Here is a 16,159-nt window from a genome sequence, read left to right as displayed (position 1 = left end):
ACAATAGAGTCAGGCATTAGGAGAGCATTTTCAGGTGGTCCTGGCTTGATCACCCAGCTGGGGAAGATCACGGTGGGGGTTCAGTAAGATTATTCACAAGAAGTTTTGGGAATAACATGGAAGTATCTTCTTACCTCTTTTCTCTGTGGGTTTTAGTAAATAATTTTAAAGCACCATGATGGAATCTGTGCATGGCCGTCAGGATGCCGGACAACTTTCAAAGACGGCTGCTGTGACAGACACTGAGGTGGCATTTGTTGGGAGTGCGTTTCTCCAGCTTCTCTAGGTATCCTGATATCTTGATTCCCACAGACTTAAGTACAAGTCAGCTATTCCCAAGCAGTGGAGGTAGATAGGGTATCAGTACCTTTTCAAGAATAAAAGCCCTTGGTGAGCTAATAACTGGATTGACTCATTTCCCCAGGCAGGTAGCTTCATGAATGAGAGCCCAGCAACCTGTCGCCAAGGTTGGTTGGGCAGGAAAAAATGCATCCAGTCTCTGCAGCATCTGTCCTGGGAAGGGCCAGCCCTCTTGAGCTCTGAGTGTGTTTTTTTCATGTTGGTTATATCAGGTTCCTTGAGAGGCAAAAGTGAAAGGCAACTCTTGGGTCCTGGCTTCCTTGAGGAGGCTGGGGTGCCAGTCCATCCATCCAGACTTCAAATGGACCCACACTGATGTGCATCTGCTCTATTTCACTGGCACTGTCTCATTTCTGTCTCACAACAATCCTCTAAAACCAATACGACCCTACACAATTTTCATAGAAGATGAAATGCTTGTTTTCCTGGCATCTGGTTCAGTAATGAAAATGTGTTTTGAATGGAGGTGAGCAAACAGGGCTATCAGGAGAGCATCCAGTCCAATGGGCGGCAGGTGTGCAAACAATGACAACAGGTCTTCTTTCTTGGGAAGAAAGGTGCATGTGGATCTGGGGCCTCTGAGCAGGGGTGGCAAGATGGGATTTGCTATGTAAGAGATATGCTTGGACAAGTTCTCATGAGAAACAGGGGGAGCTCCTCCTTTGTGAACAGAAGCCTCTCCCAAAACGTTTGATAATTACTGCTTTAGCAAAAGAAATGCTTTTTCCTTGAAAAACAAAAGCTCAGGCACAGTTGGGTTTCTCTCTCACTATTGCTCCTTGCATAGCTCCAACTACCATATTAATTTTTTTAACTCATACAGATTTATCTTAACCATATTAATTTTCATTACTAGCCAAAATGTCTTCTACTTCACAGAGAAAAATGGTGGGTAGAGAAGTGAGAACTGTTTATCTTAGACAAAGATTTCAGCAGAATAGCAAAGTTCATAACCAACCTTCTATAGCCACACACATTCCTTTTACGCCTTCTGAAAGTTCAAAAATGAGCAGTCATGCATCTGATCCCAAGATACAGCCTCTCTAAATCACAACAAATAAAAAGCAATTGCATATAAACCTAAAATTATGTTGCGTAATCAATGTTTTGTCATTTGATAGTATTTAGAGGTCATCTAACTATACAGTGATTATCCATTAACTCAACTTAATATCAGCCCCAAATTCTAAGTCATCTAAACACCTAGAAAAGTATCTTCCAGCTACAAAATATAAATGCTGTTGAAAGAAAAAGTTTGTCACCATAACGAATGAATTTAGTTGAGCACAAATTTCCTGATTTAATGATCCTCAACATTATGTAACATTAAGTAATCGCTTATTTGATGAGTAAGCTTGTACGAGTTTAGGAAAGACAAACCAAATAAAATGCATGCTTGTGTTATATACATCGATAAATAGGAGAAGTAACGTGGCAATTTTTTAATCAAAATTATTATTAATAATATTTTGAGACAGAGTCTTGCTCTGTTACACAGGCTGGAGTGCAGTGGCACGACCTCAGCTCACTGCAACCTCCGCCTCCTGGGTTCAAGTGATTCTCCTGCCTCAGCCTCCCGAGTAACTGGGATTACAGGTGTGCACCACCACGCCTGGCTAACTTTTGTATTTGTAATAGATACAGGGTTTCACCATGTTGGCCAGGCTGGTCTCGAACTCCTGACCTCAGATGATCCACCCAACTTGGCCTCCCAAAGTGCTGGGATTACAGGCGTTAGCCCCCACACAGCCTGAATCAAAATTATTAAACTAGTCTAGTTTGCCAAAGATTAATCTTAATTACGTGAACTTGGTTTCTGAATTGGTATTAGAAATTCAATTTTCTTATTTTCTGGGAATTTTAGAAATATTCGGTTTATATGAGCAATTGCTGAGTTGTATGGTAGTTGCATGTTTTGTCTTTTAAGCAACTGCCAAATTGTACGCCAAAGTGGCTGTGGTATTAATATTTTACCTTTTTGCCAGCAGTGTATAAATTATCCAGGTTCTATGCATCCTCACTAGCATTTGGGGCTGTCATTTTTTTTTATTTTAGTTATTCTGATAGGTATATAATGATATTAAATGTGGCTTTGATTTGCATTTTCCTAATGGGTAATGATGTTGAATATTCTCCCTGTACTTATTTGCGATCTGTATATCTTCTTTGGTGAAGTCACTTCTTCATGTCTTTTGCTTGCTTTCAATTTGAATTTTTTGAGATTTTTTACTATTGAGTTTTGAGAGTTCTTTATCTTTCCTAGATGTTAGTCCTTTGGCAGGTATGTGATTTGCAAATATTTTCTTCCAATCTGTAGCTTATCTTTTCATCTTCATAACAGAGTCACTTGCAAAGTAAAAGTTTTTAATTTTGAAAAAGTACAATTATCATTTTAGAGGTCATACTTTTAGTGTCAAATCTAAGAACACTTTTCATAGCCATAGTTCCTGAAGATTTTCTCCAATTTTTTTCTAAAAGTTTTATAGTTTCATGTTTCAAGTTCATAATCCATTATGAATTGATTTTTGCATAAAGTATGAGACTTAAAGATTTGTTTTTGTTTTATTTATTTATTTATTGCCTGTGGATGTCCAATTGCTCCCAGCACCATTTGTTGAAAAGGCTATCTTTTCTCCATCAGATAGCCTTTGCACCCTTATAAAAAATGATTTTAGAATACACGTAGGAGTGTGTTTCTATGTTACCTATTCTGTTCCTTGGATCTATGTGTCTATCTCTCTGCCAATAGCACACAATCTTGGTTACTGTAGCTACAGAGTAAGTCTTGAAATCAAATAGACCACTTTGTCCTACTTCATTCTTCTTTTTCAAAACTGTTTCAGCTATTCTAATTTCTTCCTGTGCCTTTCCGTATAATTTTAGAATAATCTTGACTTTATCTTCAAAATAACTTGCTGAAATTTTAATAGGAATTGTGTTAAATCTGCTTATCAATTTGGAGAGAATTGACACTTATAGCAAACCAGAAATAGAAGGCACCTTCCTGAATCTAATCAACAATAACTATAAAAAGCCTATGGCAAATACTATACTTAATAGTGATAGATTGAAAGACTTCCTCATAAGATAGAAACAGGTAAATATGCTTGTGAATATCTCTTCCATTCCACCACATGTTCAAAGTCCTACCCAGTACCAAAATGCAAGATAGAAAAACAAAAGGCATAAGGATTGGAAAGGAAGAAATAAAACTGTCAAGATTCACAAATAATATGTTTTGTAAAAAATCCAAATGAATCTATAAATAAATGATAAAAAGGAATTGTTTTTTCTAAGTAATTTAGAAAGATCAATTACAAAAGTCAACTCTAGTCCCATTAAAAAAGAGGGAAAAAAAGTAAAAATGTTTAGGGATACTTTTTAAATTGCTTTGAAAAAAACTGAATACTTAGGAATAAATCTAACAAGAGATGTAGAAGTACTCTCTGTACAGAAAGCAAGAAAATATTATTGAGAAAAATTCCAGAAAACCTAAAGAAATTAAGAGACATGCCTTACTTCTGAATTTAAAGGTTCCGTTGTAAGGATGTCACTTCTCCCCAAATTGGTCTATAGCTCTAATGCAATCCCAATAAAACTTCCAGAAGATATTTTGAGGTAACTGACCAGATGATTTTGAAAATCTTGTGTCAATTCAAAGGGCCAAGATTAACCAGGACACTTTTAAAAAACAAAAGCAAGGTCGGACGATTGGTCTACCCGATCTCAAGACGTTTTATAAAGCTAAAGTAGTTAAGATGGCATTAGTGCAAGAAGAGACAGACTAATAAAACAATGCAGAGTCAAGGACCAGACCCACACTTACCCACTTGATTTATGATCATGGTGACACTGCAGCAGAGTGGGGAGCGTGTGGACTCTTCAGTCACTAGTGCCATGAATATGGTTCTGTATCTGCTGGGTCTAATGGGTATCCATAGAGAACCAAAAGTCAACCTGAAGTTCTGTCTCACACCATACTCTCATCAATTCCAGGTAGATTGCAAGTCTAAATCTGAAAGGTGAAACAACAAAGCATTTAATAGACAACAGAAATCATCTACATGATTGAGGATAAATGAAGATTTCTCAAACAAGCCACAACAAGCCCTAACCACAAAGGGAAAGTGATAAATTAGACTTCATTAAAATTAAGAATTTCTGCTAATCAAAAGGTTTCACTGAGAGTAAAAAGTCAATCTGTGCAGTAAGAGAAGACATTTGTAATACATATATCTAACGATGATCTTACATTTAGAATATCTAAATAGTTCCTAAAAATGATAAGAAAAACATAGATAATTCAATAAAAAAGTAGGCAATGCCTGTAATCCCAGCACTTTGGGAGGCCAAGGCAGGCAGATCACTTGAGGTTCGGAGTTCCAGACCAGCCTGGCCAACATGGTGAAACCCCATCTTTACTAAAAATACAAAAAAAGTTAGTCAGGCATGGTGGCATATGTCTGTAATCCCAGCTACTCAGGAGGCTGAGGCAGGAGGATCGCTTGAGCCCGGGAGGCAGAGGTTGCAGTGAGCCGAGATCACACCACTGCACTCCAGCCTGGGTGACAGACCAAGACTCCGTCTCAAAAAAAAAAAAAAAAAAAAAAAGGAGGCAAATCCTTGAACAGACATTTTACTGAAAAAAGCATATCCGCAAATCAAAACCACAATGAGATACCATCCCACACCAATCAGAATGGCAATTATTAAAAAGTCAAAAAATAACAGGTGCTGACAAGGTTGCAGAGAAAAAGAAATGCTCATGCAATGTTAGTGGGAGTATAAATTAGTTCAACCATTGTGAAAGACAGTGTGGTGATTCCTCAAATATCTACAGAACGACCATTCAACCCAGCAATCCCATTACTGGGTATATAACCAAAGGAATATAAATTGTTCTATCATAAAGACACATGCATCTGAGTGTTCATTGCAGCACTATTCACAATAGCAAAGACATGGAATCAACCCAAATGCCTACCAATGGTGCACTGGATAAAGAAGATGTGGTACATACACACAGCGGAATACTATGTCACCATAAAAAAGAACAAAGTCATGTCCTCTGCAAGAACATGGATGGAGCTGGAGGCCATTATCCTTAGCAAACTAACACAGGAACAGGAAACCAAATACCGCATGTTCTCACTTATAAGTGGGAGCTAAAAGATATGAACACATGGACACATAGAGGGGAGCACTACACAGTGGGGTCTGTTGGAGAGTGAAGGGTAGGAGGAGGGAGAGGATCAGAAAAAAGAACTAATAGGTACTAGGCTTAATACCTGAGTGATGAAATAATCTGCACAACAAACCCCCATGACACAAGTTTACCTATGTAACAAACCTGCACATGTACCCCTGAACTTAAAAAGTTAAAAAAAAAAAAAAAGAAAAAAGCATATCCCAAAATGGTTCACAAACATATGAAAAAGTGTTCCACTGTATCAGGGATATAAAAAATTAAAAACACGATGCAATATCCATACATATCCCCCCACCCCCGAATGACTAAAATGAAAAAGAAAGGAAAACATGAAGTGTTAGCAAGAATGTGAAACCACTGGAACTCTCAAACTCTGCTGATGGGAATGTAAATTCACACAACAACGTTGGAAATCAGCTTGCCTGTGTCTACTAATGCTCTATATACACACACATTCCCTGTGTCCCAGCAATTCTACACACTGGTATATACCCATATAAATGCATGTGTGTATTAAAAGACATGTGCAAAGATGGTCATAGCATTATTATTCATAATGGCCCCAAACTAGGAAACTCAAATGCCCATTTAAAGGCAAATGAATTTTGATATATTCTTACAATGCAATATTATCCGATAATAAAATAAAAGTATATTATATTGAGCAAGAGAAGCCATACATAAACTGGTACATACTGTACGATTCCATTTATGTGACTCTGAAAAACAGGCAAAACTAATTCATGATGTTAAGTCCCAAAATGGTGGTTTACCTTTGGAGGCAGGGGCAGAAGACAAACTTTTGCAATGTTGGAAATACTCTATATCTTGATCTGGATGGTGGTTGCATGTGATATATGTATGTAAAAATGTATTACACACCAAGAAATCACTGATAAGCTGGACTTTATTAAAATTAAAAATTTCTGTTCTGTGAAAGACAATGTCAAGAGAATGAGAAGACAAGCCATAGACTCAGAGAAAATATTGGCAAAAGGATCTTTGATAAAGAACTGTTATTCAAAATGTACAATGAACTCTTAAAACTCACCAATTTGAAAACACAATTCGATTTAAAAATGGGCAAAAAACCTGAACGACATTACATCAAAAAGAAAAACAACAAAATGTATACTTAGGGAACTGACAATTAGTTTGTATTTTTTTTAGACGGAGTCTCAGTTCACCATCCAGGCTGGAGTGCAGTGTTGCCATCTCGGTTCACTGCAACCTTTGCCTCCCAGGTTCAAAAGATTCTCCAGCCTCATCCGCCCGAGTAGCTGGGATTACAGGTGCACGCTACCACACCTGGCTAATTTTTGTATTTTTAATAGGTATGGGTTTCACCATGTTGGCCAGGCTGCTCTCAAACTCCTGACCTCAGGTGATCCACTTGTCTTGGCCTCCCAAAGTGCTGGGATTACAGGCATGAGCCACCATGCCTGGCTCAGGAACTGAAAATGAAAGCAACAATGAGGTACCACTACAACCCTATTAGCATGGCCAAAACCCAGCACAGTGGTAACACCAAATGCTGGCAAGAATGTACAACAACAGGACCTCTCATTCATTGCTGGTAGGAATGCAAAATGGTACAACCACTTTGGAAAAGAGTTTGGCAATTTCTTAGAAAACTAAACATACTCTTATACCACCCAGCAATCACCCAGCAATTATGTGCGTTGGTATTTACCCAAGTGATTCGAAAACTTATGTCCATACAAAAACCTGCACACAGATGTTTATAGCAGCTTTATTCATAATTACCCAAACTCAGAAACAACCAAGATGTCACCTCAGTAGGTGAATGGATAAACAGTGGTGCATCCAGACAAGGGAATAATATTCAACATTAAAAGAAAGTGAGTTATCAAGCCATGAAAAGACATGGAGGGACCTTCAATGCATATTACTAAGTGAAAGAATCCAATCGAAAAGGGCTAAATAATGTAGGATTCCACCTATATAACATTCTGGAAGAGGCAAAAACATGCAGAGGATGTTAGGGCAGTGAAACTCCTCTATGTGATACTATAGTGGTGGTTACAGGTCATAATACATTTGTCAAAACCCATTCATCAAGAGTGAAGCTAATGTAAACTATGGATTTTGAGTGATAATGGTGAGTCAATGTAGGTTCATGAGTTGTAAAAAATATACCACTCTGGTGCCTGGTGCTGGTTTTAGGGGAGATTGTGCATGTGGGGAGGCAAGGGGTATATGGGAATTCTCTATACTTTCCACTTTATATTGCTGTGAACCTAAAACTGCTTTAAAAAAATAAGGTCTATTAAAGTGACAAAAAAAATTAAGCTCCAAAAAACATTTAACAAAACTCTGTCCATAAGATTTGTGCACTCTTGTGCATTATATCACAATGGAAATTTAACAAAGAAGTAAAAACCACAGTGAGATCCTACCACCCACTCACTTGATTGGCTAAAACCAAAGTCTCTAGCAATACATAATATTGGCAAAGACGTGGAGCCCTCATGTACCACTTATGAAGAATTGGTGTTTTGTTTTTTTGTTTGTTTGTTTGTTTTTTGGAGATGGAGGTCTCACCATGTTGCTCAGGTGGATCGCAGTGACTATTTATAGGTAAAATCCCACTATATTAGTTTGTTTTCAGACTACTATAAAGACATACCCCAAACAGAGTAATTTATAAAGAAAAGAGGTTTAATTGACTTATAGTTCCTCATGGCTGGGGAGGCCTCAGGAAATTTACAATCACCACGAAGGCAAAAGAGAAGCAAATACCTTCTTCACTAGGCAGCAGGAGAGAGCAGGAGATTGAAGGACTGCCAAACACTTATGAAACCATTAGATCTCATGAGAACGCACTACCACGAGAACAGCAGGAGGAAGCCACCCTCATGATCCAATCACTTCCTACCATGTCCCTCCCTTGACAAGTGGGGATTACAATTCGAGATGAGATTTGGGTGCAGACACAGAACCAAACAATATCACTCACTGTTGATCAGCATGGGAGTTTTGATCTGCTCTGTTTTCAACTTGGGCTGGTTCACCCACTTTAGGCAACCTGTTGGTCCCTCATTCCCGGAAGGTCACCATATTGATGCCAAACTTAGTGTGGACAGCCTATTGGCATAGTACACTGTAGCCCTGAATTCCTGGACTCAAGCGATCCTCATGCCTCAGCTTCCCAAGTAGCTGGGACTACAGGCAGGCACCTCCACACATGGCTGAAGAACTGTTAAGTAGGATATACTAAAGCTGAATTTATGCTACTACCCAGCGTATGCTACAGACCCTAGGTCTATGCCCAGCAGAAATGCAAATGTATTCACCAAAAGATGAGTAAAAGAAGGCTCACAGCACCGCTATTCATAACAGCCCCAAACTGGGAAGAACTCAAATGTCCATCAAAGTTAAAATGCATTTTCTAAAATGTTGGTTTTGTCATACACTGTAATACTATACAGCAGTAAAAATGAGCAAACTATGACTGAACAGATCACATGAATGGATCTCACAAATATAATGTTGAGCAAAAGAAGCCACATACCAAAAAAGGACTATAATCTATCTATAATTCCAAAATAACAAAATTTACCTATAGTGATAGAAGTGAGGATAGTGGTTATCTCTGAGGCAGGGTTGGTAATGATGAGGCAGGGCATTACAGTGCTAGGAGCTGACATATTCTGTATTCTTGATCTTGGGTAGCGGTTACACAGATGCAGGTATCTATAAAAGTGCATTGATCTGTACACATAAGATGGACATATTATATGAGGTTTTACTTTAATAAACTTGTGGAAGAATATTGGGATCTAGTAAAATTCCATATGCATTTGCCCTCACTAGAGTCAACAACAGCGTCTGGTACACAGGAGAATACAATGAAGAAAGGGAAACAAGATTTTAAATGTGCATTCATAATTTTAAGTAAAAAGGGGAAAAATAAAATCAGTGTTTTAAAATTTCTATTGCAGATAAGAGAGGTACAGGTGTTATATTTTTTAAAATCATGAGGTCATTCTCAGTTCCTTAATATTTGCCATGAAAAGTAATAGCAAAACAGAAGCATTTACTAAAGTAGATAGTCTCAGATTTACTATGGTTCAGCATACCATTTTGGAAGCTGTATTTCGAGTACCCATAAGCCGTTATGTTTTTCACTTTTCATACAGTGTTCAATACATTACATGAGATTGTCAACATTTTAGTGTAACATAGGCTTTGTGTTAGATGATTTTGTCCAACTGTACACCAATGTAAGTGTTCTGAGCATGTTTAAGGTGGACTGAGCTAGGATATTTGGTAGATTAGGTATATTCAATGCATTTTTTATTTCATATTTACACAATATTCCCACCTTACGATAGGTTTATCGGAAGGTAACCCCATCGTAAGTCAAAGAACAGATGTTAAAATATAAAATCAAGAATATTGTTGGCACAAAGGAGTCTTCCCATGAAATTGTAAACTGTCTGACCTGAACAGAAGCATTGGAAAGTTTCCACATAATTATATGAACAACCACGTGGCCAAAATTTGATATTAACAGGGATAATTTTTGAGTCTTTTATTAAAAGATTCCTGAAATTCTTTCATTTCCTAAATACTTTTGATTCCTAAAAATCATTTCTTCCCCTCACACAGACTCCCATCTGTTTCAAGACCGAATAAATATGTCAGCACAGCAGTTCATTTTCAGAACTTGGTGAACATTACAAAATTCGTTTCAACACATATGGCAGATATTTAGCAAATGTTTGGGGTTTTTTCCCTCCAAAAACAATTATATGCCAACAAGGAAACTAGAAATTTTCAAACTGCTCCAGTATAATGTTCTTCCTATTTGACAGAATGGAAATCCTGATTTTAGCCATTAGACAAGTATGTTCCTCAGCAACACCACCAAATAATTTTGTTTTAATATGGATGTGCTGAATAATTTTAAGGAAAGTCATTTTCATTTTCATTTTTATTTTTTTGAGACGGGGTCTTGCTTCGTCACCCAGGCTACAGTGTAGTGGCACAATCTTGGCTCACTGCATCCTCGACTTCCTGGGCTCAAGCGATCATCCTACCTCAGCCTCCTGAGTAACTGGGACTACAGGTGCGCATATCACCATGCTCAGCTAATTTATGTATTTTTAGTAGAGATGGGGTTTTCCCACGTTCCCCAGGATGGTCTTGAACTCCTGGACTCAAGTGATCTGCCCACCATGGCCTCCCAAAGGGCTGGGATTACAAGCAGGAAAGTGATTTTTAAATGAAGGTATTTTGACAACGGTTTCTTTAAAGGGAAGAAGAAAATGGAACTATCAAGTGATGTTGCATTAGAACCTCAACATCCCGCTGGTCAAGAGGGAATGCTGTGATGTCCGCCTCTAACGAGCAAAACTGGGCAAGCCAAAACAGTGGCGGCGAGAGGAGGTTTTGTGGGAATGATCAGTTGTGAATTCACAGCAGTTTGCTTTGTTATTATGTTTAATAATTTACATGTTACGGCTATTTCTTCAAATGTTCCCAATGTTCTATACTTTTTATGGAAAATAATTCAGTATGGGCAGAATTACCTGATTAAAATCACAGTTTGCAGGGTGGGGAAGAAGTAGCCTGTGAAGCTGGACTCACACCGTCTCTTGCAGATGAGGAAATGAAAAGTCAAGACAAGAAGTGATTCTGTTAAGATTACACAATTTGGGGCAAAATGACAGCCAGAGTAATTTCTCTCCCAGGTGCAAAGCTTTTCCCCCTAATCAAACCTCCCTCTAAAATCAGATTTACACATTTTTATACTTGTTTGGGAGAAATACAGATTTTCAGTGTGCCCAATAGGCTCACGTTCAGAGATGCCAGGGTCATCAGAGAAAGAAGGAAGATAACATTATTGGTATTTGCTGGGCTTCGAGTCTACTTGGGGGCTCCATGGCTCATGATTCATGGAAAACTGAACTTAGAGATCCAGGAATAAGACAAATGCTGGCTGCAGGCTTTAGTGGTACTGACAGCTGAGAGCTGCCTAGAAGAAAAAGCCAACAGAACAAAGTTCTAGATACATAAGTGAGTGCTTATAAACAGCATCTGCACTTCTAATTTTTAATTTTTGTGTGTGTGTGTGAATGTTCAACATGAAAGAATTTTCTTAAGTTCAAGGGTACATGTGCACGTTTATTATACAGGTAAACTACTCATGTCATGGGAGTTTGTTGGATTATTTCAGCACCCAGATATTAAGCCTAGTACCCACTAGTTATTTTTCCTGATCCTCTCCCTCCTTCTACCCTCCACCGTCCAAAAGGCCCCAGTGTGTGTTGTTCCCCTCTCTGTGTCCACATGTTCTCATGTTTTAGCTCCCACTTATAAGCGAGAACATGCAGTATTTGGTTTCCTGTTTCTGTGTTAGTTTGTTAAGTATACTGGCCTCCAGCTCCATCCGTGTTCCTGCAAAGAACGTGGTCTTGTTCTTTTTATGGCACCATAGCATTCCATTGTGTATATGTACCACATTTTCTTTATCCAATCTGTCATTGATGGGCATTTAGGTTGATTCCATGTCTTTGCTATTGTGAATAGTGCTGCAATGAATATACACATGCCTGTGTCTTTATGATAGAACGTTTTCTATTCCTTTGGGTATATATGCAGTAGTGGGATTGTAAATGGTAGTTCTGTTTTTAGGTTTTTCAGGAATCACCACACTGCTTTCCATGATGGTTGAACTAATTTACACTCCCACCGACAATGTATAAGGCTTCTTTTTTCTCCACAACCTCACCAGCATCTATTGTTTTTTTTTAATTTTAGTAATAGCCATTCTGATTGTTGTGAGATGGTATCTCATTGTGGTTTTAACTTGCATTTCTCTAATGATCAATGATGTTGAGCTTTTTTCATATGATTTGCCACATGTATACCTTCTTTTGAAAAGTGTCTGTTCATGTCTTTTGCCCACTTTTTAACGGAGTTGTGTTTTTCTTGTAAACTTAAGTTACTTATAGATGTTGGATATTAGACCTTTGTCATGTGCACAGTTTGCAAAAACTTCTCCCATTATGTAGGTTGTCTGTTTACTTTGTGGATCATTTCTTTTGCTGTGCAGAAGCTCTTTAGTTTAGTTAGATCCCATTTGTCAATGTTTGCTTTTGTAGCAATTGCTTTTGGCATCTTCATCATGAAATCTGCCTGTTCCTGTGTCTCCAGAATGGTATTGCCTAGGTTATCTTCCAGGTTTTTCATAGTTTTGGGTTTTAAAGTCTTTCATCCATCTTTTGTTAATTTTCATATATGGTGCAAGCAAGGGGTCCAGTTTCAATCTTGTGCATGTGACTGGCCAGTTATGCCAGCACCATTTATTGAATAGGGGGTCATTTCCCATTGCTTGTTTTTGTCGGCTTTATCAAAGATCAGATAGTTGTAGGTGTGTGTCCTTATTTTGGGGCTCTCTATTGTGTTCCATTGGTCTGTGTGTCTATTGTTGTACCAGTACCATGCTGTTTTGGTTACTGTGGTATAGTTTGAAGCTAGCGTGATGCCTCCAGTTTTGTTCTTTTTGCTTAGGACTGCCTTGGCTATCGGGACTCCGTTTTGGTTCCACATGAATTTTAAAATAGTTTCTTCTATTTCTGTGAAGTATGTCATTGGTAGTTTGATGGGAATACCACTGAATCTATCAATTGCTTTGTTCAGTATGGCCATTTTCATGATATTGAGTCTTCCTATCCATGCACACGGAATGTTTTTCCATTTGTGTCATTTCTGATTTCTTTGAGCGCTGTTTTGTAGTTCTCTTTGTAGAGATCTTTCACCTTCCTGGTTAGCTGTATTCCTAGGTAGTTTATTCTTTTTGTGGCAATTGTGAACGGGATTGCAATTCTGATTTGGTTCTTGGCCTCACTATTGTTGGTGTACAAGAATGCTGGTGACTTTTGTACATTGATTTTGTAGGCTGAGACTTTGCTGAAGTTGTTTATCAGTTTAAGGGGCTTTTGGGTAGAGACTGTAGAGTTTTCAAGGTATAGGATTATGTCGTTTGCAAACAGGGATAGTTTAATTTCCTCTCTTCCTATTCGGATGTCCTTTATTTTTTTTCTCTTGCCTGATTGCCCTGGTCAGGACATCCAATACTATGTTAAGTAGGAGTGGTGAGAGACGGCATCCTTATCTTATGCCAGTTTTCAACGGGAATGCTTCCAGCTTTTGCCCATTCAGTATGATGTTGGCTGTGGGTTTGTCATAGATGGCTTTTATTTTGAGGTATGTTCCTTCAATACCTAGTTGACTGAAACTTTTTAACATAGTGTTGAATTTTACTGAAAGCCTTTTCTTAATCTGTTGAAATAATCATGTGGTTTTTGTCTTTAGATCCATTTATGTGGTGAGTCACATTTATTGATTTGCATATGTTGAACCAACCTTGCATCCCAGGGATAAAGCCTACTTGATCATGGTGGATTAGCTTTTTGATGTGTTGCTCGATTCAGTTTGCCAATAATTTGTTGAGGATTTTTGCATCAATGTTCATCAGGGATATTAGTCTGAAGCTTTCTTTTTTGTGTATGTCTCTGCCACGTTTTGGTGTCAGGATGATGCTGGTCTCATAGAATGAGTTGGGAGGAGTTTGGAACAGTTTCAGTAGGAATGGTACCAGCTCTTCTTTGTATACCTGGTAGAATTTGGCTGTGAGTCTGTCTGATCTTGAGATTCTTTTGGTTGGTATGCTATTTATTACTGCCTAAATTTTGAAGCTCATTAATAGTCTGTTCAGGGATTCAATTTCTTTGTGGCTTAGTCTTGGGAGGGTGTGTGTGTTCAGGGATTTATCCATTTCTTCCAGATGTTCCAGTTTATGAGCACCTGCACTTTAAAAATTATGCCGGGAACATAGGCTTCCATCACTTTTCCATCTTTCACTAGCATCCTACATGTTTATTCGTCATCGGTTCAACACACTTTACGATTTTGTGCCAAGATTGACAAATACTTTGCTGTGCTATTATCTTGATAATGGTAGATTATTCTTTCACATAGTGAACGTTTCAACATAAAAAAATTCAAAAGGATTACTTTGTCTTATTAATTTGGAATGGAACATAAACTATGAGTATCAGCAATTTAAACCGTGGCAATAATGAAGTAAGTACCCAGAAATTGATAGGTCAGTCCACTTCTAAATCAGCTGCTCCCAACTGAAAACATGAAATGTTTATCCCACGTAGCTCTTTTCATAAAAACATCTCGGCAAGTTATCTCATAATTTTTTTTTTTTTTGAGACAAAGTCTCGCTCTGTCGCCCAGGCTGGAGTTCAGTGGCACGATCTCAGTTCATTGCAACCTCAGCCTCCCAGATTCAAGCTATTCTTATACCTCAGCCTCCTGAATAGCTAGGATTACAGGCACGCACCACCACACCCAGCTAATTTTTGTATGTTTTAGCCAATAAAGGCTTACAGCTTACATTTGCGATGAAGTTATTTGTAGCATTGTTTGCAATAGTGAAAGAGGGATGAGTCTAATTGTCCAAAATGAGGGAATCAGTTGACTATGCTTTTGTGCATCCGTACAATAAAAAGTGATGCAGCTTTTAAAATGAATGAGGTAGATCCCAAAAAACTGATGTTGACAAGTCTCCTAGGTTGTCAAGTGAAAAAGGAATGTACATAATATTCATGCTTTAGAAAAATAAGGGAAATACACACACATACACACGCACACATAAATAGGTATATATGTAGCTGAATGTACAAATCTGCACCCAGTCATGGTTGCCTCTGGAGAGGGCAGCTGAAGTACAGACACACTTTTCACTGTATTTACCCATTTGTGCTGCCTGAATTTTACCACGTAAAATTCTTACATTTAAAAAAATTAATTAAAAACTTAAAAAAAAAGTAGGTAGATACTTAAAATGGGACCTCAACCTCTCAGGTTGTTAATTTCAGATAATACTGAAAAAGTACTGGCCATGCACGGTGAATCACGTCTGTAATTCCAGCACATTGGGAGGCCGAGGCAGACGGATCACCTGAGGCCAGGAGTTCAAGACCAGCCTGGCCAACATGGCGAAACCCTGTCTCTAGTAAAAATACAAAAATTAGTTGGGTGTGGTGGTGTGCGCCTGTAATCCCAGCTACTCTGGAGGCTGAGGCAGGAGAATCGCTTGAACCTGGGAGGCAGAGGTTGCAGTGAGCCAAGATTGCACCATTACATTCCAGCCTGGGTGACAGAGCAAGACCCTGTCCTGGCAGGGGGAGGGGAGGGAAAAGGACTATGCAGCATAAATTTTTCTTGAAGATTTTTGGTTTCATCTTGACACATAATCCGAAATCTAGACGCCTTGGTAGATGAGCACTGTATCTTTAACAAAATATTCTAGAAATAACAAGTCTTTCTTCCTTTTATAACTCAGAAGATGGTGGTGTGATCAAGAGAGTGGGCAGCCCTGCCCCGCCTACCTACTCACGGCCCCTTCCAGCCCTTTGCAGCAGCCTCCAGTGCTGCAGCTCCACTAACGGGACACGAAAGCATCGCCTAACATTTTATGGAACAAAAAGGATGGATCGCATCCTAGGAACCACACAGCACCTAACCCCCCATGGGACAATCTGC

General features: G+C 38.5%; 1 non-coding gene across 1 annotated transcript in view; it reads right to left on the bottom strand.

Moving 5' to 3' along the window:
* LOC100991087 (uncharacterized) overlaps positions 1–16,159 on the bottom strand; it is a 66,320-nt gene that overhangs the window by 46,449 nt on the left and 3,712 nt on the right. Inside the window, exon 2 of the transcript XR_004672793.4 lies at positions 4,187–4,375. This is a non-coding gene — a transcript (uncharacterized LOC100991087). The remainder of the gene's footprint in view (positions 1–4,186; positions 4,376–16,159) is intronic.

The sequence above is a fragment of the Pan paniscus genome, chromosome 7 (assembly GCF_029289425.2).
Source record: "Pan paniscus chromosome 7, NHGRI_mPanPan1-v2.0_pri, whole genome shotgun sequence".
Lineage (NCBI taxonomy): Eukaryota > Metazoa > Chordata > Mammalia > Primates > Hominidae > Pan > Pan paniscus.
This window is presented reverse-complemented; position numbering and strand designations above follow the sequence as displayed.